The 27,038-nt window shown below is 36.5% G+C and overlaps 1 protein-coding gene across 14 annotated transcripts in view; it reads left to right on the top strand.

The window, feature by feature from the left end:
- ZNF644 (zinc finger protein 644) overlaps positions 5,114 to 27,038 on the top strand; it is a 95,252-nt gene continuing 73,327 nt past the window's right edge. For 2 of the 14 annotated variants that reach the window (XM_018045744.1, XM_018045745.1), the window contains exon 1: positions 5,116 to 5,451. The gene's annotated coding sequence lies outside the window, so the exon portion shown is untranslated. Of the gene's footprint in view, positions 5,743 to 6,229; positions 6,831 to 27,038 lie in introns of all 14 variants that reach the window. The other 12 variants (XM_018045737.1, XM_018045738.1, XM_018045743.1 and 9 more) reach the window with 12 other exon arrangements.

Below are 27,038 nucleotides of genomic sequence, written 5' to 3'. Positions count from 1 at the left end.
CAGTCCAAGGGACTCTCAAGAGTCTTCTCCAACACCACAGTTCAAAAGCATCAATTCTTCAGCGCTCTGCTTTCTTCACAGTCCAACTCTCACATCCATACATGACCACAGGAAAAACCATAGCCTTGACTAGACGGACCTTAGTCAGCAAAGTAATGTCTCTGTTTTTGAATGTACTATCTAGGTTGGTCATAACTTTTCTTCCAAGGACTAAGTGTCTTTTAATTTCATGGCTGCAATCACCATCTGCACTGATTTTGGAGCCCCCAAATAAAGTCTGACACTGTTTGCACCGTTTCCCCATCTATTTCCCGTGAAGTGATGGGACTGGATGCCATGATCTTCGTTTTCTGAATGTTGAGCTTTAGGCCAACTTTTTCACTCTCCTCTTTCACTTTCATCAAGAGGCTTTTTAGTTCCTATTCACTTTCTGCCATAAGGGTGGTGTCATCTTCATATCTGAGGTTATTGATATTCCTCCCGCAATCTTGATTCCAGCTTGTGTTTCTTCCAGTCCAGCATTTCTCATGATGTACTCTGCATATAAGTTAAATAAGCAGGGTGACAATATACAGCCTTGTTGGACTCCTTTTCCTATTTGGAACCAGTCTGTTGTTCCATGTCCAGTTCTAACTGTTGCTTCCTGACCTGCATACAGATTTCTCAAGAGGCAGGTCAGGTGGTCTGGTATTCCCATATCTCTCAGAATTTTCCAGTTTATTGTGATCCACACAGTCAAAGGCTTTTGTTTCATAAATCTATTTTTTAAAGGTTGCAATGATCATTCTTTTACTTCTTACATGTTTAGAAAATTTAAGTAAATGATACATGATAGAGATTATAATGTTCATTTCGGTGGCTCAGATGGTTAAGCGTCTGTCTACAATGTGGGAGACCCAGGTTTGATCCCTGGGTTGGGAAGATCCCCTGGAGAAGGAAATGGCAATCCACTCCTGTACTATTGCCTGGAAAATCCCAGGGACAGAGGAGCCTGCTAGGCTACAGTCCATGGGGTCACAAAGAGTCGGACACGACTGAGCGATTTCACTTTCACTTTCACAGTTGACTAGCAATATCAAAGCCCAATTTCTATTTATTACCGTGTAGCTAAAGAAACACATTTGTATAATTACATCTCCCAGTTATTGATTACAAAGGAAATCAACACATAAAACACAATACTTTGTGTTTTTTATTTTATGTTCATTTTCTTTAGTAAAACACATGAGATGTCTGAAATTATGGATGCCCTTTCTGCTTGGATGGATCTCAACCAAATATTCTGAAACATCTGGAATCTCTCACTCTAGAAAAAATAAACAATAAAAGCATTTCTCAATGCTTAATGTGTGTGAAAGTTCGATGTAGAGAGAGCCTTCTTACCAGGAGAACTCTGGCAAGTTAGTTGTCAAGAATCCTTAAGTGGTGGTATCTATAGCTTGAGATTAGTCTAATCACTTCATCTTGTCAGGTTTCCAGAGCTGATCAGACTTGCTATTTCCCCTTTTTCCTTTTCATTTGTTCCTGAGCCCACTACAGTGGACTGAGCCACTCCACTGACCTTGCTTTTACCAAGGTCACCAACGATCTTGGACACCCAATAAATCCGCTTACTTATGTAACGTCTCTGCTGCATTTACTCAGGACGTGCAGACCCTGCTTTGTGCTTACCAGTCCCATTTCCTCCAGGGCATACAGCTCAACTACACTTCTCAGCCGCTGCCTGCAGTTAAGTGGGGCCACGTGACTAGATGCTGACTAGTGGAAAGTGAGAAGTGATGTGTGCCAATTCTGGGCTTGGCCCTTCAACTTTCTACACTCATGGTTCTCCATGTGTGTTCTCTCTCTTTCCAGGGGAGCTGATAGAAGATGCTAAGACCTTAGAGGAGGGCAAAGCCAGATGACAGAATGAACCTAGGTATTTAAATAGCTGCTTTGAGGCTTGCCCTCCCCTTCCTAAAAACTTCAGTGGAGTGTGATGAGAATAAGAAATGAAACTTTACTGTGTTAAGCCATTAAGATTTGAGATTATCATAGTAGTAGCTGTTACCAATACTTCCTTGGCTTCTGTGATGCTATACCCTTGCCTAAATCTCATATCCCTTTATCCCTTCATTTCTTATTTTCTTGGACTGCTCTACTCATTCTTTAAATATTTTTTTAATCTGCATTTCCCTAGCCCAGTTTTCTTCCTCTACATATGTTCTGTGAACAAGTCCACATATTCTCCTGGTTCACTTCTGATATGCTAGTGAGTTAGAGTAGTAAACATGTTCCCAAAAATTAGATATAATTTTTACTAAATATATGTATACTAAATCTATTTTGTATCATTTTATGAAGTTTTGTTTTAATGATTTTGAAATCTTTATTATCTATTTCCTCATCTCCCCCATTATGTGATAAATTGAAAGTTTATCATATCATTTTTCTAGTTCTTTTATTGGACTATAAAAGCTCTTAATCTACTTAACTCTTATTTATTGAGTATATGCAAGGAACTGTCTTATTCCTCTCTTGCTGACAGCACCTAGTACAGTGCCTTGCATGGTGCAGGCAATTGGTGAATGTTGACTGAATTGAATAAAATTATCTGTTGCATGGGCTTCCTTCATGGCTCAGATGGTAAAGAATCCGCTGGCAATGAGGAAGACCTGGGTTCGATCCCTGGGTTTGCAAAAATACCCTGGAGAAGGACATGGCAACCCACTCCAGTACTCTTGCTTGGAGAATCCGCATGAATTACTGGCGAGCTATAGTCCATGAGGGTCACAAAGAGTCGGACACAACTGAGCAGCTAAGTACGCACACACATTTACTGCATACTTGCTATGTAAAATCTCTTTGCTGGGGCTAGTGTGAGACAAAAATAAATAGATGGCTTGATCTCTGTTTACTCTCTTCATCTCTCTCTATGTCAAACATCCTCCTACTTCCACCCCAATTAGCAAATGTTTCCTAACATTTGCAGTTCCAGAAATGAGACTGCCTCACAATTTTGGTACTAAGAGGTAGGTTCTCTTAGAGTGAGGCCCTAAGATAAATCCAAACTTTGACTTGATTTTATTACTAGGATACTTTTTTTTAATATTAAAGTAAGTTGGTTTACACTGTTGTGTTAATTTCTGCTATAAATAGTAGACTAATTGATGTTTCATTCTTTTTTCTTTCTGCCTACATTTCAGAAGTATTGGAATGTGGAGAATTAACTGTTTTTTATCTACCATGAAACTGCATTTTCTTTTTGCTTAGGTCATTTGAGACCATATGTATCTTTACTTTGTATCTTTTATTGGGTAATTCCATTCACTGGAATAATACATTCATATATTGTGCTGATACTGTCAGGTTTTAACACTAATTACCAATAGCCAATTTTGCTTTTCCTTTCTTCCTTGTTTTCAAGGATTCTTCACCAGGTGTATTCATCTGTGCTTTGTGAATTTTCTCCCGAGATGTTTTCCACATCTTGATTTCATTCTCGACTGCAATTTTTTTTAATGTCTTTAAATATTTTGGCTTAGAGCCACATAACTGATCCTTGGATTTTTCGACTTGCAATTTTCTTTTCTTTTTTGCAATACCTTATTCAAAATGTTTGCCCTTTTCAAAGTTTCTCCCACTAATAGAAAGTTTTTTGACATCTATTTTGTTTATAATTTCATCAACCATTACTACTTTTACTATTACAATTATTATTATTACTTATACTACTAATATTATTTCTATAGTATTACAGTTTAGTTGCTTAATTCTAGTATAAACAGAAAGTTTCATTAGTGAGACAAGTTTCTGATCATGGTTGAGTTCTAAGTGACTCTATTTGCTGGTAGTGTGATCTGATGCCCATCAGTCAGTCAGGGGTGTACATTCACAACAGAGTTTTATTGTTGTTGTTGGTAACTGCTTTGGTAGTGATAAATGTTATAAGAATTTCCATAGTACATTATAATTTTATTTATTGTAAGTCCAATAGTAAACTGAGAATGGCCAATTTTAATGGATTCTGCAAATAAAATAACTCACAAGGCAACTCCCCCAAATTGGTCAAAAATACACATTTTATTGCTTACCTAGTGTAAATGAAGAAGAAAAATTTGTGTTTTGAAAGAGTCCAGTCCAAGACTGTGTGACGCTGAGAAAATTACCTAACATCTCTTTGCTTCATTAGGTTTTAATGAAATTAAATGAGTTAGAACAATGCCTGGTCAATAGTAAGCACTCGAAAGTATTAGCTATTATTATTAACTAATTCAGCAAGTATAAATACCTGTTATTTGGAATCTGTTTGCTGATAATGATGATGAAGTCACCATCCTATAGGAAAGAGAATGTTTCTCATTCTCGTCAAATATTTGCAATTACAGTGTATTCCTCTGAATGCCAGTAACATCTAATGAAAGCTTTTTTCCCTTTTTTTCTTTTTTCAAGTGAGAACCCAGAGATTCAGAACAACCAAAAAACTTAGTAAGGCAGGACTAGTAGATTCCTCAGGGACTTTTGATTTGTGTCAAACATGTTAGCAACTTTTTGTTGGCTCAGTTTAAAAGCAAAGAGACGAACTCCTCATCAGTGTTTCTCAAAGTGTGGTTTATGAGGCTGTCCTCAAACTCTTGAGGTGGCTACTTGTTTAAAGCTTTTTAGAACTCCCTAGGCTACTAATTGTTTGAAGGGTAACCAGTGTATCAGGTGTTTCTTATGTAACTTTAATTTGGAGACTCACAGCACGTTCAGTAATGCAGGGAGAAAGGATCCTCACAGAATCAAATTGGACCAAAGCCAGGGCACCTTTTAGGGCAGGCCTTCCTACCCTAACTGTGATACTACGTTTGATGGTCTGCTTGTTCATCAAGCATCTCCCAACAATTGGTCCCCTTAAGATCTAGAAAACTTCTGCCATGACTCTACGGTTGTGACCGGCAATCTTGGGATCTTTAGCTGCTTTCCTCAACAGGAGGAAGAGAAAAGGAATTGTGCCACTCTCGTGACCGTGGAACTCAAACATGGGTCTGTTCCACCTTAAAGGGCCTAGGCTTGCCTAAGTGTTTGGGTCTTGCAGAGTTTGGGCACCACCATATTTGGAGCGTGCCTACTTTGGGGCGGGAACCTCCTTGAGAGTGATTAGGTCAGCGCTGGGGGAGGTGACCTTGTTGGGTTTCTGGCACCCGAGAACAGTAGTGCACTGTTTCTGCTGCCCGCGTTGGTGTAATTGGCCCAGACGCTCCACCAGCGCGAGGCCGCCCAGGAGCTCCTCGCTGGCCGCCCCCGCGGCCCGTAGGTCGGTAAGAGGCGGGAAAGCAGCGCGCCTGCGCCGTGGGAACCGGGGCCCCAGGCGAAAAGCGGGGAGCGGAGGGGGGCCGTTGGAGCCGAGTAGCGTACAGAGCGGCGTGTGACGCGGGGACGCCGCGCGCTCCCAACGTCGCCCCGGTTTGACGCACACGGCACCAAACTGTGAGTTTCAGGGGTTATTTGGTCGGAATCGCCGGGACCCGTGTGGGTTTGGGGCCTCTGGGCTGTGGCGGCGCGGGACTGGGGGTGGCGGAAGAACTTGGGGGACCCGGCCTTCGGCGCTCGGGCCCGGGGAGCTACGCCCTAGGCTGGGTCCCAACCATCCAAAAGGACGCATTTTGCCGCACAGGCTAAGATGGCGGCGGCGGCCGAGGAGGCGGAGTTGGTGCTACACAAGGAGCCCGGGCCCCGGGTTCGGGGAGGCGGCGGCCGCGGGGGGCGGCGGAACCTGAGGTGAGCGGCGGTCGCCGCCGCGGGGCGGGACTCGGTGGAGGTGGGGAGGGGGCACTTTACCACGGCGGCGTCGGAGGATCCGGTAGCGGACACAAAGGGGTTGAGCTGGGCACTAGACTTGGGGGTTTTGTTTAGTCACATGAAGCCGAGCAGCCAGTGAGCAGTAGGGGGAAGGGGGCCGAGATCAGGCGGCTTGGGGAGCCTGGCGGTCGCCATTGCAATGCACTGAGTAACGGGGCGGTCCGAGAGCAGTCACCAACCCCCTCTCCTCGGGGCTGCCCCGTCTCGGCCAGAAGCGTAGGCTCTGGCGTTAACTGTACACACCCCTCCCCTAACGTGGGACCAGGACCGCATTGCCCTCCCCTCCCCGTGTTCTGCAAGATCTTATGCCGCTAGGTGCCTGGGAAGTAACAGCAAGAGGTAAATCGCTCAAAGTGGGTTGCCAGGGGCTTGGTGGGTGTCCAGCTAAAGCTTTTTGCTTCTCCAGGTCTGATTCCCTGGCCTTTGTGTCCCTGGGAGCTTAATCTCTGCCAGAGGAAAGCAGGTGTGCTCCACTTCTCCCGTGAACCTGAAGATGAGTTGTCCCAGACCCTTCTCAGTGATTGGAAACTTAGGTGGTGGAACTAACGGTTTCTTGTTACGAGACTTCCACAGACGACTCTCGTGTTGGGATCCATCCATGGTTTAGCAACATTAGTGGAAAACTTTTCTTGAACTGTTTAAGTAACATTGATACAAATTTAGTTGTTACAGAACTTTCATGTCTAGAGTTAAGATTTTGTGTGGTCCTTGAGAAGTGCTCAACGAGAGAAACACAGTTGAGGTCCTTGATGGTCCTGTTTCTTATACAAGTTAATAATATCGTCGGCAGAAATAACCAAAACACCATCATCTATTCTGGCCAGTCCTAACTAATGCCAGGCTTGTTGCATCCGGATGATAGATTAGATTTGCCTTAATAGTATATTGCCTCTCTGCAGTAGTTTAGTTACATAGTTTTGGTCCCACAAGAAAAAGAGAATTTCAAAAAATAGACAACTCAAATTTCTCAAAGAAAGGAAACGTGCTGTTTGCCTTCATTCATATATGTAAGTATCCAGGAAACTTGATGGCACCAATATTTACATCCATAGATATTTGTAAGGAAAAATTAGTGTTTATAAAGAAGTTACAATTTAGTTTAGATATTTTAATAGGTAAAGCATGAAGCCTTGACTAGTATTAATGTACATTGCTAGTATATATTTACATTGCTTTCACAATCATGGTGGTGGTGGTGAGTTTTAATTTCTAACAATTTAAAATTATACAGCACCTACATCTACAGCATACTTTGTATATTTGTAATATTCTAAATACAAAATTTGGAAACAACTAATGTTTTGGCCAGGTCACATTAACAAGTTAAATTACTTTATTGAAGGGATAGTTAAACATACTTATATAACTAACTTTAGATCTGTTTGAATTGAAATTTGAACTTTTCAGCATTTCTTAAAACTTTGATTTTGCTTGTTTTATGTTGCCCCCTCTTTTTTCTCCTAATAGAGAACAATCTTGTATTAATGAGAGATACATTATTATCAGCAAAATTATTATTGAATTATATAGTTTTAGCTTAGAAGGAATCTTAGAGAACAACTAGTATTACCCTCTCTTACAATATTTTAAGGGCCGAAGATGATTGCATTAAGGGCATAATGGAAAATTCTCTCTCGACTTCCAACTTATTGGTCTTTTCATTGGTCACATTGCTGGGATAAGGAGTGACCATCTGCAACTAATCATGGTTATAAAACAAAACAAGGGAGTATGTTTGACAGCACTTGTTACTTGTGATGGTAATTGAAAATGTGTATTTAAGTTGATATGGTGACGTTTTAAAGTGACTTCCAAACTGAAACAAATTCAGATACAAAATTACAGGCATATCAGATAATTTCAAAGCAATGTTGCTTTTGAATTTTTGAGGTTTTCAAAATAATCTTGACTTAGAAACTTAACAAAACAGGTAACTTGATAAACTTCTGGAAAGTTTGAAGTAATTGCAGTTACTACCAGTTATTACATAAGAAATGAGGTAGATGCTAATAATGCCTTTCATTTTCTAATAGCATTTTAGTTGGATAAATGAACATGCCACTTTGACCACGTTAAAAGCAGCTTAAGACTAACTAGTGTACTGTTGAATAGTGAATCTGTAAGATCTGTTAGGAAATTCAACAAGTAGTAAAATCATTTATGATGGGGTCCCACAGTTATCTTTAACATCTTTGGATATCATGTTTAACAACAACAGGTACATTGTCTTTAGGTTTTAAAGCTTTTATGGATCATTTAAGGTCATTTAAATTATTGATTCTTCTAGGAAACGATATATTAATTTGCAACACTATGTAAGTGGATTTAAATATACTTTGGTCTTGTGATAATGAGGGATACTTCTGGATTATTTGTAATTATGAAGTGAGTCTGTTGCCCGCAAACATCAAACTTTTTGCAGGTTTAATTTGTCATTTGAGTTATAAGAAAGGGAGACTTTTATACTGGGTAACAGGAGGGGAAAATACAGACTCAAGGACAATTACTTGAAGTGGTGGAGTTACTTGTCATTTAAACAGTTTAAAGAAATTTGTCGTTAGAAGAGATCAGGTTCATCTTTCTTTTACCCCAAATGCATTGCTAGTATATAGGGTGACTTATTTAGGCTCTTCTCAGAATGGGATTCTAAGGGAAAGCAGGGGATCTCATTCTTGTGGAGGTGCTTTTCTCATGACTGCTTTTCAGGCGTATTTTAAGGCAGCTAGCTGTAGCAAGCTGAATCCAGAAATTGGAATGTTGAATTACCTAGCCCTAATTTTATAGAACACTAGTTTTAGCAGTTTTTTTTTAAAGTTTTTAATTTGTAGTTTATAAAACATAATAAAGGATGGATACTATAATATTTTAGATATTCAAATAAGCTCTTTCTTAACTTTTGTTATTAATCTCTCTGATATAGTCTGCTTTGTAAATATTAAAATTATGTAGCACTGACTGAAGCAGTCCTAGAAGTAAAGTCTTTTAGGTTTACTGGTGGGAATAGCTGCTTTTGGTAGTGCCATTTGCACCATTGAATTTTGAGAGAACTGAGAGTAATCAAATTGAGAATAATCAAACTGATTCTAGCACTAGCTCACCCTGCTGGTTGACTAAAGTATTTCTCTTCTTCCCCCTCGTAAAACAAAATGAAATACCAAGATAAAGATCCCTTGAAATCTCAAAGCCAGAGCACTAAATTCAATTCGTGGTCTTCAGATACATGGAGTCTACATGAAGAAAGTGTATTCTTCTCTCTAGGGCCTCACTTGCTGTACTGTTTAATTTTTTTCTTAGATCTGCTGAAGCTAAACTGCTAAGTTACTATTTTCTTGGAATTTACTAGGAACTCTTATGTGATTAGAAGGAGTTAGTGTGTTTTTGTTCCGTTCAGTTAAAAATAAAAGGTAGACTACTGAGAAATGTTAGCAGTCCTGTGAGATAACTTTCCAGGAGAAAAGTCCAGGAGGAATTTCCAAGAGGATTTCAAGAGGAAGAGAAGAAGAATTCTAGGCAGCAGCAGCAGTGCATACTTCTCTTAGATGAGGGAAGGTGAGACTATTGAGATTACTGTTTCAAAGCAATTGCCCTTGCGTTCTTCCTCAACCAGTCTTTAGCCCTACCTGTCTGTAAGCTGTAACCTTCCCATTTCATTTGGAATTCTTGGAACTCTGATTTTGTGAGTAACTTTGTGAAAAGTATAGATGAGTGATTTTTTCCTTGAAATTTGATTCCTATTGTGGTATAAGTGAAGTTGGTTAGAGTAATGAATATAAGGTTTTAGATACTAGCCTTTTTAGTATGTATGTCATTCATTGAGGTTGAAAATAGTTTTATTTTTTTAAATTGAAATGTAGTTGATGTACCATATTATTTTAGTTTCAGGTGTACAACATAGTGGTCAACATTTATGGAATGATCACCACAATAAGTCTAGTAACTATCAGACTGCATACAAAGTTATTATAATATTACTGACCACATTTCTTATGCTGTATACTACTTCCCTATGACTTATTTTATAACTAGAAGCTTATGCCTTTTAATTTCCTTCACCTATTTTGCCCTTGCCCTTCCCCACTCTGGCAATCATTATATTCTCTGTATCTATGAGAAAGTACAGCTTTTAAAAGACTGTGTACAAAGTCAGGAAACTAAATATGTTACGAGTCAAAAGGATAATTTAAAATTTTAAAGTGCCTAATAAAGTGTTGTGATAAAGCACCGTTTTAAAAGTGTGTTTACCTGTTTTATATCAATTATTTTTCTAATATTTATAAAAGATGAAAAAATTTTCCCTTTTTTTCCAGAGTATTTACCCTTTTACTTGAAAGCATAATTTTTTTTCATCAGTTTCTTGAGGAAGATGTTAAACATAACTAGTACTTTCAAAACACCACAATTATTGGGGAGGGAGATGAATCCTAATTATTGTTGAATAGTTTGTGCAGGATGGCAGGATAAGGTTTAAAAAGAGAAAGTATTGATGTAAAACTGGTGGGGTTAAGATCTAGCTCTGTGAGCACTAGGCGAGTAGATTGAATAATAATATCTTCATAGAGGTTTGGGTTTATGTTACATATTCGTGTAGTAAAGCCCTTAGCTTTCTGGTATGCAATGAATGCTAAATAAATATTAACTATTGAAATAATAATAGTTATTATCACCATTGTTTAATTGTTTTCGCTACAGTAACTTGACTGGAGAAGGAAATGGCAACCCACTCCAGTATTCTTGCCCAGCAAATCCCTTGGACAGAGGAACCTGGCGGGCTGCAGTCCATAGGGTGGTAAAAGAGTTGGACACAACTTAGCGACTAAACAATAGTATCTTCACATTTTCACCTGTCAGTGACCTGAAGCTGTATACTTTTCTTAGTGTTCCATTTTGAGGCTTATGTCCTCAAAGGAATATAGTCACCAAAGTGTGGCATCTTCAGTTCTAGCAGCTAAAGCTATAACCAGCGTTAATATTTCAGGAAATTGTTTTCTTTTATGACTATCAAGTGATGAAAAAAATAATAATGCATTTGGGAATGAGTGCATTTTAGTTCTTCCCAGCCAGTGTGTTGGTTTACTGTGTTACAACATCCTCAGTTTCTTCACTCCCGTTTTAATTTTGACCATGAGGATGGTGTTGAGTATTAGTAGAGAGAAGGGCGAGAGTGGCTATGTATATTTGTATGTAAGGTATGTATAAACCCCAGATGAGAGTGAGGAGTGGCTTAAGCAGAAGCAGCATTGAGGAGAAGAATGTTACCTTCTCACTGCTTAGTCTGACTTAGTCAGGGGAATTTCCTCAAATAGCATTTCCTTTTGCTGTTTTCCTCTCCACACTTTTTGTTTTATATGTGTCTATGCTGGTTTAGTCTTAAACTTATTTCCCAATCTTTAAGTTTTTCTTATACCACCTGCTTCCTCCGCTACCAATACAAATTTTAAACTTTAAAGAAAATTGTAAAAGGCAGCTAGTAAAAGTACTTTTTAAGTTCACATGAGGAGAGGTGTGAGTATGAAATATTAGAAATTTAGTATTTAAAAAATACTTTCAACAGTTTGGAAAAGGAAGACAGGGGAAGTCACCCATAATCTTGTCACCACTACATAATCATTTGTATTAAAGGAAAGGAAGATGAGACTGACATTAATTAAGCATCTATTATTCCTTGTAATGATGCTACTTTATAATATATATTTATATTATATATTCCCATTTCATATACAGGGAAACAAACTCAGATTTAGGTCATATAGACAGTAAACAGTAGAGCAGCCAAGTTTGAATGTAGGTATATTTTGGCTACAAATGAGACCTTTCTGTTCTGCCTTCCTATCCTTTCATTCTGTATATCTGCCATTTTACCTTATTATATAATTTGTAAGTTTTGTTTCCTACTTATGAAACTTAACATTATGAAAGCATTTTTCTGCCTACCCTCATTTCAGTTGGTGTCTTATTGCTCACATTGTTTATTCATACCCCCAAATAAAGATTCTTTGTCTTGGGTACTGGACGTTGATACAATGATATCGGTCAAAATGGAATCTGCTTTTTTCTTTAGTGAGTAACTAAGATGAAAAATAATCTAGCTTAATTAGAACTAATACTCTGGGATTAGAAATTCTATGAGTTTAATAGTACTGTCTGTCTGGTGAGACATTTAACACAAAATGGATATGTATAAAATGTAGGTAACATTTTAACAGTTTATAGCCAAATGAAAACAGAACTTTTAAATTATTTTTATACTCTGAAGTGTCTTAAGCTTCCTTGTTAAAAATCTTTAAAATTGATATTAAAATTAAATAGGCATTTAAATCGACAGAATGCTAGTTGATTTTAGTATATAATATGTATATAATATTTAGTATATATAATCTTTAGTATATAAAAAGAGAATGGGCTTAATATTGAATTCTTGCACTCATTGGGTGGATGCCAAATAAATCTATAATCTATAAATAGGTTGTATAGGTCAGTACTGGCAGTTAGAAATATGTTGAGCCACAGTGTGATTTAAATTTTTTATAGCCACATTAAAAGATTAAAAAATAAGTAAAATTAACATTTTTGACTCATTTTATTTAACCCCATATATCCAAATACTGTCATTTCAACATGTACACATTATTGAGATACTTTACATTCTTTTTTTCCACACCAAGTCTTCAAAATCCAGTGTGTTACCTACTAAAAGGACGTCCCGGTTCAGACCAACCAGAATCAAGTGCTCATTAGTCGTGTTTCGGACAGTGCAGATATAGATAGTAAGTTCTATACAAGTACCGAGAAAGGATAAAGTACAAACTGAACTGTGTATTAAGGATAGTTGAGAAAAGAGTATGTTGGGGAAAGAACATTCCCATAAAGAAGTGATGGGAATTAAAAGAGGAGACATTATTAGAAACCAAATAATAGGGTGGCTTGAATCCAGCTTAGGGAATTTGGTTTCTCTGTGTGTTAGATAAATGTTGGAGGTTGCCTAATCCCATGTTTTGCACAGGAGCAGTTAATGAATATTGAATTATTATTTAAGTGAATTAATATGAAGCAGAGTTTAAGAAAAGTGCTGGCAGAATACTAACAAAGCCTTGTGGGCCTTATAGTGGGAAAGAGTTGCGTTTAGGGACTATTTGTGTTCTGCAATTAGAAATATGGAGAAAAGATGAGAATTGAGAAAAGGTTTTTAGATTTTACCATTACTGGTGACTTGTTTTTAAATGTTTTACTTATATACAATTTACATATATTTAAGTGCACAAATCTTATGAATACAAGTAAATGAAATTCCACAAATAAATACACCCAGTAACTTCAACCTAGATCAAGGTACAGAACATTTTCTGCACTGAAAAAGGTGCCTTGTGCCCTTCCTATTAATTCTCCCTTGAAGAAGTAACCACTTTTCTGACCGCCATCATCAGAAATAGGTTTGGCTTGTTTTCAAACTTGCTAATGGCATATTCGTCCTTTCCCAGTGTAGTGAGAGTTGATGCCTGAATCTGTTTCTTTACTATTATTGGCATTGTTGGATGAATTTGGAGATAAATTAGATGATAGGTAGTTTGTACTGTAGGCCTTTTTTTCCCCAGTGTGATATATATCAACATCAGAGATGTTTTTTAGTTTTCACTAATAGTAACCCTTGAGAGGTTTTATAACAAAATTTGTTTAGAATGCAGAGATTTGAATTACCTCCATAGGTAACATAGATGTCTGGCTTGCGTTCATTACAGTAGCCTCTAGGCATACAGCCAAGAAGTAGGTAGAAGAGGTCTTGGATTGCCTCCTTATATAGCTGTTTTTTGGAACCTCTTTATTAGTAGCTTCTAGGCATTATGTAAGTTAGCTTTCAGGCATTTCAGGTTGCTTAATAAGGTATTTCTGATTGTGATTATAGGGGTAGAAATAAATTTTTGTACTTTCATTTACAGGCAAGTATTCAATCTCAACCAGAAAGATTTTGCCGTTTAAGTGTAAAGAATGAGAATGCTACCTTAAGAGAGTTGCACAAAAGTTTGAATGTTAAAATCTATGAAGGACACTTTGTAAATTGATCTGCAATGGAATTATTGATCATGGTTTTCACTCGTGCTTCAATAATTTTTTTGAATGGGATTAATGGTTACAGCATTGATTTTCATGACTGTTGAGCACTGTAAACCTTATTGTAGTGTAACAATTGGTGCTTTTGGGAGAAAGATTTTTTTCTGAAACATGTATTATAATAAAGTTATAAAAAGTACATAACAATGAAAATATGTATCTTCACATTCTAGTATGCTGAGTTTTGAGGAATAGATGTATTTTGTAAATTGTGCAGATGTGGACATGAAAATACTTTCTCATTAATGTTTGGATTATGATTGTTTTTGAGGTTATGAATGAAAATATTTCTATGAAGTTTTGTTGTTTGGAATTTGTACCAAGTTTGCTTAATAATTTCTTGCTCGAAGAATTTTGTTATCTTGAAGAAATAAAACTCATCTGTGAACTTTTATTATGTAGGTTTTGTATTTGTGAAGTATAGAGGTCAAAATTGATTAGACATTGAAAAATATATTATCTTTAAAATACTAAGAATTTATATAATAGCTTTTGGGGGCTAGATTTAGAATATTACAAACAAAATAATTAGCATGCTATTATAGCTTTAAAACCTGACTTTCTGTGTGTAGAAAAACAATATTTAAGGGAAAGTTCTGTGTTTGTGTTTTGAAAAAATGAATATTATATTTGAATTTGGTTTGGGGAGATGTAATTTTTTTGTGTTCAGAAAAACGTTTTAACTGTGGTTGTATTTCTCCCAGCCTTCTCTTGTTTTAACTGGGTTAATTATTGTATAAAATTCATTTAGTATCATGCTAGGATAAGAATGCAGATATATAAAGCAAATGATGTGGTTCCTGCTCCAGAGAGGTCATTATCTAAGATACAACTTGAAGAGTGCTTAATACTGAAATATTTGAATTACTGGATTTACACATGCTGATATTAACACTGTGTAGTAAGACTGTGAAAGCTTCCTAGGAAAAGTACTTTTTAACCTAGATTTTGAATAGGTGATATTTATAGATTGGTGGAGAAGGAAGGGAGTATGAGCTAGGGTGAAGATTTGTTAAAAAGCACAGAGATGGGAATTGTGGAATGCAAGTATTTTCCTTGTTTGAAGTAGAGACTTTTAAATGAATGTGATAAAAAGTAAAGCTTATAAGGTATAAGCTTATAAGCTATAAGATAAAATTCGCCTTATATTAAAAAACTTAGGAGTTTTTTTTTTTACTTATGAGCTTTAAAAAAAAAACTTTGACAACTAAGACCAAGAAAGTTATGCTATAGTGGTATTTTTTTAAATTGTTAGTACTGTCAACTGTAGAAATATTTGAGATGAATAGTAAGAGATTGTAATTGTATTGTTGAGTTTTGAGTTATAATAGTACCTTTAAGGCATGCCTTAAGAGATATTCTAATTGGAATAGGAGTTGGTGTGAAAACAGAAGATAATAAAAATTAATAATCTGGACTACCAATGTTTACATTTTTTAGAAATAGATATTGTTTTAAAATTTAGAAGCAGTTGTGAATGCACTGCTCCTATTGGGGGAATCCTTAAAATGTAGTTCCCACTGGGCAATAGGAGTTTCTGGTATTTAAGATGTGAGATGTTTGTCTTTGCTGGAGTTTCTAAGAGTTCTTAAATTGAACATATACTGTTGTTTTAGAAGGGGCATCCCCAGTGGCTCAGTGGTAAAGTATCCGCCTGCCAGTGTAGGAGATGCAAGAGACGTGGGTTTGATCCCTAGGTGGGAAAGATCTTCTGGAGGAGGGCATGGCAACCCACTCCAGTATTATTGCCTAGAAAATTCCATTGTCAGAGAAGTCTGGCGGGCTACTGTCCAGGGGGTTGGAAAGAGTTGGACACAATTGAACATGCTTGCATTGTCTTAAAATGAGTATGATTATTAGAAAATATGAATTGAAAATATGAAAAATAGAATTAGAAAATATGAAAAATATAAAAATAATATAGTTTAAAAAGTATATTTCTGCCTCTTTTAGAGTTAGTAAATAGAACAGAGTTTATAGAGTTAATAGAGTCTTGGAGTTTTAAGATAGTATGTTAGTCTTATAACAAGTTTATATTTTAACCATTCTCATAGTTAATATAAGCTTAACTTTGGTTAGTAAAGAAGTTACTGTGGTTTCTGGCACCATGGTAAAGTAGGGAGGTACATTTTACTTCATCCAAGTTACCTGTTGAGACAAATCAGCTAAAGCAAAGGACAATAGTTTGTCCCCTACTGTCAGTGCGAGAAAGCATTTTTATCTGTATCGCTGAGATTGGAGTTTCTATGTAGACAGAGTGGAAAGGATGACAGCAGAACTGTCTACTGTTCATGAATATTGGATGATCTAGTGGTTTGGGAATAGGAAACTTGCCTGAAAACCTTGCCCTGAACCTCATTCTTGAATAGTTCCCTATTTATACTCTTTGTGGCTGCAGACTTACTGGAAATAGACCCATCCTTACCTGTGTTCTCTGCCATAGGCCTCTGCATGCTCATAAGCAGTGAAAAATTACAACATAAGCAAGGAGAGCCAGCAGTTTAAACAGGATGGAAACTAGGAAACCAAATTGACTATTCCATATATATTGATCCTACTGAAACAGCTTATACAGGAGGGAGGTAGAAATGGAGATAGAGGTATCTCTCTGGCTGTGGTGGAATCACAGACTTACACTACGGCAGTGAATGTCTTAATGGTGGCATTGCCATTAGAGTGATACAAATGGTATCCTAAGTAGATGTCCTTTGGTGTGATATTGCTTGCCTGACTATCTCCTGGCTTATCTCTTTTTCCACACCTTATTTTCCAGCTTTCTGTTAAGTTTGGTTACTCAGTACCCTTCTAACAGCTTTTTCTTAATTTAATTGGAATAGATTTCTTTCCCACTCTCCTCCCCTTTATAAATTGAATTAAAAATATTTATGTGGTTTTATAAGAGTTTTATCTAAGTAAAAATAGCAAATGTTTGAAATGAATGGCAAAAATAATACTAGACATTCGTATCAAGCAAAGGCTAAAACTTTTCTAGTCCATAACCTTTGAATGAGAAAAAGAGAATTTTTTTTAATTAATAAAAAATTAGACCACTAAACAATAGTAGGCTTGAGCATTTGTGTGATAAACTCAAATAGCATTGAAACATGAAGTGTTTTTAGAGAAATTGGTAACATCAGTCTTTTTCAGGAGATTTTAATTTACCTCTCAGAATTTAATAGATCAAGTAAACAAAAATTAAGGCTATGAAGATTTGGATAGCAATATGCTTTATCTAACAGGTATATGTCAAACTTTGTTCCCAGTAAATACACATTTTTTCCAATTTATGTGAATTAAATTTTTTTTTTTAATGTCTTGGGCTTCAAAGAGAATTTGAAATTTTAAATAAGAGAAATTGTATAAGTCAATATATTTTGACTACATTATAGAAAAGCTAGTTGTTAAAGCTAAAATGATTTCAACTATTTGGGTGATTAAAACTGTATCCTATTCAAACTTGAGCCTAAATTTCATACTATTTAAAAAGGAGCAACAGTGAAGAAGACATGCCACATCAAAACTGGTGAGATGAATCTTTTAAAACATGGTGGATTAAACATTTATTTTGAAATCAACCCCCTTGTAGAATTATAATAATTTTTTTTAAAGCATAGTGTATCAAGGAAAAAACTGGAAAGTTGATCATAGAAGTAAAACTCTGGAAGCTGGAAAGCAGCAACTTTGTACCACTAACAAAACTCAACTTTCTGCTTTTCTAGGCCTAGAATGGTCTAGAATAGTGCTGTTGAACCCTGTGGTGCTTCAGGAATTAGTAGCTGCAGGTACCTTAAAAGAATTGTCTTAAGAGTTAATAACAAATTAACAACCCTCATGGTGCCAAGAAGATATTTCTTACCTTTATCAAAGTTTCCTCTCTGATACTCCGTTCTTGAACAGTAGGCAAGCTCAGGTTAAGAGTGTCATACTCAGAAACAGAATTGAGAAGAATTTTACATGTTAAACTAGGAATCATCGAGCCTCTTTCCTCCTGGTTCTGAAAATACTAGACATCAAGCTTCTGCCCCCAAAGGTAAGATTGGAAGAGTCATTCTACTATAGCAAACTGATGAGGAAAAGAGACCAACAGATAATAACAGATGGGGATCCGCCAGGGAAATCATCAGACTGATCATCTCACATTGACACTACCTATTAACAGAGAATTTCAAGGCAACTTAAAAAAAAAAATCTTTTCCATTCTAGTTTACCACAGGATATTGGCTGTAGTTCTGTGTGCTACATAGTATATAGGACCCTGTTGATGTACTCCATACATAGTAGCCTGCCTCTGCCAACCCCAAACTCAACCTATTCCTCCCTTCCCTGCTGCAACCTGTAAATTTTTTTTTCTTTTAATGTTCCTGGGACTGTTTCTATTTTATAAGCGAGTTCATTTGTATCGTATTTTAGATTCCACATATAGGTGATGGTATCAATCTTTCTGTGTCAGACTTCATTTATAATAGTATGATAATCTCTGGGTTCATTGACTAGACAACGTTTAGGTTTTTTATTTTAAACCTTTTTTCATTTTAAAATATGAGATTAAGGATGACTAAAAAGAGGAAGTAGGTAGAAACTTTGTTATAATAGTTTTAAAACTTAAGTTTTAAAAGAAAACTTCTTTAAAAAGTTACTGATAATTTTGGAAATAAGGGGATAATTATATCTTTGAAATGAGAAAGGATATTATGAAGAGTCAATCCTTAGAAAACAAGCTCTTAGACATTTAGAATATGAAATACTTAACAGAAGAGTTAGAAATTTAGGATGTTAAATTTCTAGTAGAAGGTTGGAAGGTAAAATTGAGAAGAGCTTTCACAAAGCAGGACAAAAGAGTTGTGAGTTGTAAGAGAAAATAAAGCTAGAGGATCACTCTTGGCAAGTTCAACGTATGAAAAATCAGAATTATAGAATGGGAAGAAATGGATGGAGGAAGTTATTTAAGAATAATTCCACAAAGTCTTGAGTTTCCACATTAAAAGGATTCATAGCATGCACAGCATAGTGACTTGAAAAAAAAAAACAACAACATGATAGAATTTCAGGCATCAGAAACAAAGGGAAATTCCTAAAAGCTTTTGTTTATGGACAGTATAAAAGAGATTAGGACTCAGTATCTTTGGAAAAATAATAATGAAATAATGCCTCAGAGCTGTAAAGGAAAAGTTATTTCCAAACTACTAATACTGTACCTTCCCAAAGCTGTCAAATGTGGGAGTAAATACATAGAACATATGAGGTTGTTAGAATATTTACTTCAAATGCATCCTCTCTCTCAGTAATTTACTAGAGGACCCGGGCTCTATCAGAATGATTCGGTGAATCAAAAAGAGGAGGGATCCAGGAAATAAGATTTAGCACAGGAAAATGATGATAGTGCAGGGAGATGCAAGGAAGGTGGCTGTGCAGCAGGTCTGAAGAAGAATTAGTTCATCAGGAGGACAAAACGATCTAGATGATATATCTTCAAGAAACACACACACAAGAAAAAAGATTTTTGTGAGTTTATTTGTAAGGGATATTTATTTGTAATTTTGTTTTCCTGTGTTTGAGAAGAATCGGTGTCAATTCTTTGAATGTTTGGTTTAAAGGTAGCTGTCACCAGAGAAGCCATCTGGTCCTTGCTTTCTTAGTGGGAAGTTTTTTCATCACTTAATCTCTTGTTATTTGGGATGTCCAGTGTCTTCTTGAATCAGTTCTGGCAGTTAGCTTTTTTTACCCCCAGAAATTCATCCATTTCATGTGGGTTACTTTATGCCTTCCCATTCAGTTCTTTGTACCCTTCCCTTACAATCCTTTGTATTTCTTGTTATAAAGCCAGTATTAAAACTGGCCTTTCATTCTTTATTGTAATACAGGCATACTTTGAGATGGTTAGGTTTGGTTCCAGATCACCACAATAAAGCAAGTAACATGAATTTTTTGGTTTCACAGTGCATATACAAGTTATGTTTATACTGAAGTGAATTAAGTGTGTGACAGCATTATATCTTAGAAACAGTATGCTGCTGCCGGCTGCTAAGTTGCTTCAGTCATGTCCAACTCTGTGTGACCCCATAGATGGCAGCCCACCAGGCTCCCCCGTCCCTGGGATTCTCCAGACAAGAACACTGGAGTGGGTTGCCATTTCCTTCTCCAATGCATGAAAGTGAAAAGTGAAAGTGAAGTTACTCAGTCATGTCCGACTCTTAGTGACCCAATGGACCGCAGCCTACCAGGCTCCTCCGTCCATGGGATTTCCCAGGCAAGGAAAATGGAGTGGGGTGCCATTGCTTTCTCCATAGAAACAGTATACATACTTTAAAAAACTTTACTATTAACCATTATCATTCATCAAGTTGCAGCCTTTCTGCCAGTTGAGTGTCTTGCCTCAGTGTTGATGGTCTTGCCTCAGTTTGATCAGGGAGGTTGGTTGCTGAAGGCTGGAGTGGTTGTGGAAGTTCTTAAAATAACAGTGAAGCTTGCCGCATTGATTGACTCTTCCTTTCACTTGAACACTTAGAGGCCATTTTAGGATTATTAACTGGCCTAATTTCAATATTGTTGTGTCTCAGGGAATGGGGAGACCTGAGGGGAGAGAGATACGAGAACAGTCAGTGGAGCCACCAGAATACACAGTATTAAGTTCACCGTCTTACATGAGCATGGTTTCTGGTGCCCCCAGATAATTATGATAGTAACATTAAAGATGACTGATCAAAGATAGCAAAAAATAATAGTGGAAAAAGTTTGAAATATTGCAAGAATTACAAAGTGTGACACAGAGACACAAAGTAAGCAAACACTGTTGGAAAAATGGTGCTGATAGACTTGTTTCATGCAGGGTCACTATAAACCTTCAGCTTGTTAAAAAAAAAAAAGGCAGTAGCTGTGAAGCGCAGTAAAATAGGGTGTGGTGATGGTGGTTTAGCTTGTTTAATTTGTCTTTTTTTTTTTGATCAAGCCCTACCTGAAGCTTTGTCAATTTCATTGGTATTTTTAAAAATCCAACTTTTGATTTCATTGTTTTTATTTTTAAAAATTCTCTTTCATTTCTGCTGTAATCTTTATTATTTCCTTTCTTCTGTTTGCTTTGGGTTTAATTTGCTCTTTTTCTGGTTTCTTAAGATGGATGGTTAGATTATTGATATCTCCTTTTAAAGTAGATGTATATAGCTATAAATTTCCCTTTAATCACTGCTGCTACTTCATCTCATCAGTTTTAGTGTATTGTGTTTTTGTTTTCATCTCAACATATTTTATAGTTTCTCATGTGATTTCTTTGATCTAAGGAATATTTAGGAATCTGTTGCTTAATTTCCATGTATTTGTTAATTTTCCAAATTTTCTTCTGTTACTGATGTCTAGTTTCATTCTGTTGTGGTTGGAGAACATACTATGTATGATCTGATTCCTTTTAAATGTGTTGTTTTATGGCTTAACATACGGTCTGTATACTGGAGAATGTTCCTTGTACGCTTGAGAAAAAGGTGTTTTCTGCTTTCTTTAAGTATTCTGTAGTTACCTGTTAGATCTGGTTAGTCTATAGTGTTTAAGTCCCGTTTTCTTATTGGTCTCCTATCTGGTTCTTTCTGTTGCTGAAAGTGAGGCACAGAAGTCTCCATCTGTTTTTGTTTTAGTCTGTTGTCTAGTTCTCCTTTCAATTCTGTAAGTTTCTTCTTCATATATTTTGTGGCTTTGTTAGGAGTATATATATTTACAGTTTATCCATAATTTTTGATGAATTGAACCTTTTTTCTCATAAAATGTTCTTTGTCTTTAGTAATGATTTTTTCCCCTTCGTGTCTTGTGTCTGAAAAGAATATAACTACTAGAGTAGCTGTCTTTTGGTTACTGTTTGCACTGGATATCTTCTTCTGTCCTTTCACTTTTAAATTCTTTGAATCTTGTCTCCTTTTAAAAATTAATTTACTTTTGGCTTTACTGGGTCTTCCTTCCTTTGTGTGGGCTTTCTTTATTTGTGGTGAGTGGGGACTGCTCTTTGTTGTGTTGCAAGGGCTTCTCATTGTGGTGGCTTCTCTTGTGGAACACAAGCTCTCGGCTCACGGGCTTCAGTAGTTGCTGCATATGGGCTCAATAGTTGTGGTATGCAGGCTCAGGGCACAGGGGCTTCAGTAGTTGTGGTGTGCAGGCTTGGTAGTTGCAGCTGCCGGGCTCTATTAGTTGTGGCACTGGGCTTAGTTGCTCCACAACATATGGAATCTTCCTGGCCCAGGGATTGAACTGTGCGGTCTGCATTGGCAGGTGGATTCTTATCCACTGTACCACCAGGGAAGTTCCTAAAATATGTCCCTTGTAAGCAGCATATAGTTGGATTGTGTTCTTTTACCCATTCTACCAAATGTCTGCTTTTTGATTGGAATACCCAATTAATTTGCATTTAATTCCAATAATGTAGAATTTATATCTTCCATTTTGCTATTTGTTTTCTATATGTCTTAAAATTTTCTCCTGGCTTTCTTCTATTGTTGCTTTTCATTGTGCCATGCAAATTGTTTTTCCATGGCTTTTAACTCCAAGAGGAGAAAAAAGTCACCATTTTTAAAATTAGACTTTTATATTATCAAGTTATCTTTACCATGCTGTTTTTTAAATTTATTTTTGTTTGAAGGATAATTGCTTTACAATATTGTGTTGGTTTCTGTCATACATCAACATGAATCAGCCATAGGTATACATATGTCCCCTCCCTTGTGAACTTCTCTCCTACCTGCCACCCCATCCCACCCCTCTAAGTCGTCACAGAGCCTTGTTTTGAGTTCCCTGAGTCATATAGCAAATTCCCACTAGTTATCTATTTTACATATGGTAGTATATATATTTCCATGCTACTCTCTCCATTTGTCCCATTCTCTCCTTCCCTGCCCCCCATGTCCATAAGTCTGTTCTCTATGTCTGAATCTCCATTGCTGCCCTGTAAATAGGTTCATCAGTACCATCTTTCTAGGTTCCATATATATGTATTAGTATATGATATTTGTTTTTCTCTTTCTGACTGACTTAACTCTGTATAATAGGCTCTAAGTTTATCCACCTCATTAGCACTGACTCAAATGCATTCCTTTTTATGGGTGAGTTATAGTCCATTGGCACCCCACTCCAGTACTCTTGCCTGGAAAATCCCATGGACGGAGGAGCCTGGTAAGCTGCAGTCTATGGAGTTGCTAAGAGTCGGACACAACTGAGCAATTTCACTTTCATGGACATGACTGAGCGACTTCACTTTCACTTTTCACTTTCATGCATTGGGGAAGGAAATGGCAACCCACTCCAGTGTTCTTGCCTGGAGAATCTCAGGGATGGGGGAGCCTGGTGGGGTTCCGTCTATGGGGTCGCAGAGTCAGACACAACTGAAGCAACTTAGCAGCAGCAGCAGCATAGTCCGTTTTGTGTGTGTGTGTATACATATATATATATGTATATAAACCAGCTTCTTTATCCATTCATCTGTTGATGGACATCTAGGTTGCTTCCATGCCCTAGCTATTGTGAATAATGCTGCAGTGAACATTGGGTACCATGCTCATAAATTCTTCATGTGTATTCAAGTTACTCACCATTGTCCTTTGATTCTAGCCTGAAGTATACTCTTTAGTATTTCTTGTACAACACATCTGCTGCTGAAACCTTGTAGTGAATTTTTCATTTTCATGATTGTATTTTTCGGCTTTTATTTTGTTCTTTTTCATGATTTCTATCTCCCTATTCATATTTTCTGCTTGTGAGACATCCATCTTATATTTTTCTTTAGTTCTTTTGACATAGATTTCCTTTAGTAGTTCTTAGAACATGTTTAAAATGGCTGATTTATAGCTTTGTTCACTAAGTCCAATGTCTGCGTTTCCTCAGAGACAGTTTCACTTGCCTTTTTTTCATGTGTATGAGCCATACATTTTTAAAATGTCATTTTTTGTTGCTGTTGAAGGCTACATTTTAAATAATATGGCAGCTCTGATGATTAGATACTCTTTCTTTCCCAGCATTTGTTTTTGTTACTGGTTGTTGCTGTTAGCTAGTTTAGTGATTTTTCAGAACTAATTCTGTAAAATATATATTCTTTGCCTTGTGTGGCTACTGAAATGTCTCTACTCAGTTAGCTTAGTGGTCAGCTGATAATTGGACAGTGCCTGAGACGAGTACGTTTTCCAGTTTTGTTTAGAGGCTCTGTGTGTATGTTTGTTGGGGCACAGCTTTAGCAGTTAACCAGGAAATTTATTACTTAGCTTTACCCTTTGTTTCCTGATTGTGCAGAGCTTCTAGGTTAGCCAGAGGTGTGCACTTAGGGCTTTCTCAGGCCCTTCCTGATTATGTGCGCAATCTGCAGCTTGTATGTGGCTCTGGGCATACATTTGACCATGTAGATTGTCAGGAATATTTTAGAGCTTTTCTAAGCCCCATTTTTTCTTTTTAAACTTCTTGGTTAGTCTATTGTTGGTCTCATCTGTTATCCTGTGCCTCAGTCAGCTATAACATGGTACGATTGCTTGCAGTTGTTTTTGACAAATGGCTTTGGGGAAAAGGCTTTTTTTTTGCACTGAGTACACTCTTTGGATAGCTTTGGGAGTGGGGTCTTCCAGGAAACCACCAGACATGTCAAATAATGAACAGTCCTCTGAGGATGCAGTAGTCAAGGAACTGTCGCCCTTTTCTGCCCCTCTTGGGTGACTACCAGGCTGCTGGCTTTCACCAGACTTGTGGACTGTTGGGTTTCAAGTCTACTGTGTTGGGAGGATGGGAATAGGGCAGAATCAGTGCTGCTGAGTTTGCTGGTCTCATCAAGATTAGCCATCTTTCTTGAATAAGCTCTCCCCAGATTGCTGCAAGCCTTTGGTTAATTTCTAGTGTTAGAAAATGTTGACTGTTTTTGTCAGTTTTCTTTTTCGTGTTATGGAGATGATTTTCGAATGTCCTTATTTTGATATTTTTGCTGATGTCTTACTGCAGAATTTTCAAGGTACTTTTATATTTTAGATATGAGTGTTTTGTCAGGTAGGTGATTTGTACACATTTTCTCCAAATCTGTCACTAGCTTTTTAATCCTCTGCATAGAATCTCTCACCAACTAAAAGATTTTGTTTTGATGAAGTCTAATTTATCAGATTTTAATTCTAAGGATCATGCATTTGTTATTTCTAAGAACACTTTTCTATCTTTAGAGCCCGATGATTTTTTTTTGTCTTCTACAAGATTAACACTATTATATTTTATGTGTAAACCTATAATCTGCTTTGAAATAAACACTGATATAGAGTGTCAGATTTGAGTCAGTGTTTTTTTTTCCTCTCCACATATATCCAGTTGTTCTAGCACCATTTGTTGTAAAGACTTTTTTTCTTATTGAATCACTTTTGCAATTTTGTCAAGAAATCAGTTAGCCATCTTCAGGTAGGACTGAGGTATAATTTGGAGGAGGTTACAGAGGGATGGATGTAAGAAGATAAAAATAATTTTCTTATATAGGAAAATAATAAGATCCAAAATGAAAAATCAAGATATGAATGTATTTAGAAATTGGGGTGGGATTTCACTGGTTCTGTTTTTCATAACATGCTTTATTTGATTTTTAAAATATGTATTTGTATATATTTGATTAAAATAAAAGCAAAATACTGGAGGATAATGCTAACACCTTACTTAGGGGAACGTCCAAAGCCTTAAATGTCTATATTTTCAGTTTTGAAACATTTTTTACTGTGAAAAGAATGCTCAGAATAGTACATGGAAAAAAGGTCCAACTTAAGTATTCAAAAGTACATGTGTGCTTAATCACCCCTGTCAAAAATTAAAACATTGCCAGATCCTCTACTTTCCTTCTCTGCTGGGGAATTACCTTCCTATGTTTTCTGATACTAACTTTTTTGCCTCACGTTTTTGACATCAAAAAACACATTTTTGACATTTTTTTCTGTTAATGAAATTTGTACAAACAGATTCTGGCTTTTCCAGCTTTATGAGTTTTAGTCCTATTGTTGCATATGACTGTAGCTGATTAATTTTCATTGCTGTACAGTATATTAATACTCAATAGTTCATTCTGTTTTTGGTGGAAATTTGACTTGTTTCCATTTTTAGACAGTTGTAAATAATGCTGTGCATTTACTTGTACATGTCTCCTAGTACACACATGCACACCTGTATGTTTAGTAAATATCTAGGAATTTAATAGCTTGGTTTTAGGGTGGAGAACCCTATGGACAAAGGAGCCTGGTGGGCTGTAGTCTATAGAGTCACGAAGAGTCAGACATGACTGAAGTGACTAAGCACACAGAGTATATTTACGTTCTGTTTCAGAAGCTATTCACCATTTTTTTTCTAAAGTGTTTGTAGCAGTTTCTAATCATCAGCAGAGTTCCTTTTGTGCTGTATCTTCTGCAGCACATTATATTGTTAATATTTAATATTAGTCATACTAGAGGGTATGGTGCACTGTCTCTTAGTGGTTTTACTTTCTATTTCCCTGATTGCAAATGTGATTGAATACCTTTTTAATATGTTTCTGATAAGATTTCATAATTACTTTGTGTGTATTTCAAAAGAATGTGTAATCTTCAGTTTTTTGAGTGCAGTATTTATGTGTTTGTTAAGTCATTTTGTTAATCATGTTGTTCAAAACTTCTACATCCCTACCAGGTTAATTTCTGCATAATGGGTCTATTAGAGAGAGATGTTAAAATCTTCTACTGTGGTTATGGATTTGCTTTGCTGTCCATTTTTGGTTTATATATTGGAATCTGTATGGTTGGGGAACATAAATCTAGAATTGTTTCATGTTTCTGATGAGTTAAAACTTTTACCATTGTTGATTCTTACTATCTTTGGTGATACTTTTTGCTTTGAAGCCTACTTTTATTGCTAATAACATAGCTACACAAACTTTCTTATAGTTAATGTTTGTGTGGTTTGTTTTCTCCCTGCAACCATTTATTTAAAATTTTTCTGCCCCTTTATGTTTTACAGCTGTTTTATGTATACACCATATCATTGTTGTTTTACTTTCAGTCCCATCTAACACTTAGTCTTTTAATTATAACATAAGAATTCATTCATATTTCATAAATTAATGGTTATCAGGATTTAAATTATCTTATGTGCTTTCTATTTATTGTGAC

This window comes from Capra hircus, chromosome 3 (genome assembly GCF_001704415.2).
Source record: "Capra hircus breed San Clemente chromosome 3, ASM170441v1, whole genome shotgun sequence".
NCBI lineage: Eukaryota > Metazoa > Chordata > Mammalia > Artiodactyla > Bovidae > Capra > Capra hircus.
Note: the sequence above shows the minus strand (reverse complement) of the source record. Positions and strands in the feature narration are given on the sequence as shown.